The sequence below is a fragment of the Neofelis nebulosa genome, chromosome 1, assembly GCF_028018385.1.
Source record: "Neofelis nebulosa isolate mNeoNeb1 chromosome 1, mNeoNeb1.pri, whole genome shotgun sequence".
NCBI classification, from domain to species: domain Eukaryota; kingdom Metazoa; phylum Chordata; class Mammalia; order Carnivora; family Felidae; genus Neofelis; species Neofelis nebulosa.
The window spans coordinates 120,828,451-120,829,178 of NC_080782.1; the positions used below are offsets into that span (position 1 = coordinate 120,828,451).

At 37.6% G+C, this 728-nt stretch overlaps 1 non-coding gene across 1 annotated transcript; it reads left to right on the plus strand.

Annotated features, from left to right (window-relative positions):
* The first annotated feature begins 225 nt into the window (after window positions 1-225).
* On the plus strand, window positions 226-333 carry LOC131489524 (U6 spliceosomal RNA). The gene has a single exon (XR_009250633.1). It is a non-coding gene; the product is annotated as a U6 spliceosomal RNA (small nuclear RNA).
* Window positions 334-728: the final 395 nt, after the last annotated feature.

Below are 728 nucleotides of genomic sequence, written 5' to 3' on the forward strand. Positions count from 1 at the left end.
CCCTGTGTGTAACTACTGTCTGAAACAAACATCACAGGTATTGTTGTTAAATTTCCATCCTTGTGGCTGAGAGTCAACATGCAAGTGTTCCCATTGTGGTTCTACCTTCATTCCACATCGGTGGGCTGATCACGTTAGTTCCGCTGGAACTTCTGTTTGCATGTGGTCACTGAAGCAGGGTGGGGGGGGGGGACGGCGGGTGGAATCAGAAAAAGGACAAGTTGTGTGCCTACTTCAGCAGCACATATGCTAACATTGGAACAATACAGAGAAGATTAGCATCACCCCTGCACAAGGAGAGAAAGGACAAGTTGAGGGAAAGAATCACTTATTTCTGTGACTCTGTATAAGTAGGAGGAAGACTAATCCAAATGTGTGCAGTGTCCATCAATATAACAGCACATGTTGTATATTTACATATGCAACTAATGCTATATATACATCTCTGTGTATAATCAGACACAAAATCACTTATGCTGTCCCCCAGGACCAAATAAGTTTTCCTTTTTTTTTTTAAGTTAATTTTGGCTCTGCAATTCTTTTATTCATTTCTCTAATTTTTTTATTTACTTAGGTTGCTTTTATTACCATTGAACTATTATCAACATAAAATTATAAATTAACAGCAAAATGTATAGAGCTTCTGCCACATTTATATCCCAAATACGCTGACAATTAAATACAAACAAAGTAACACAAACAATAAAAACCAAGTGACTAACACCAAT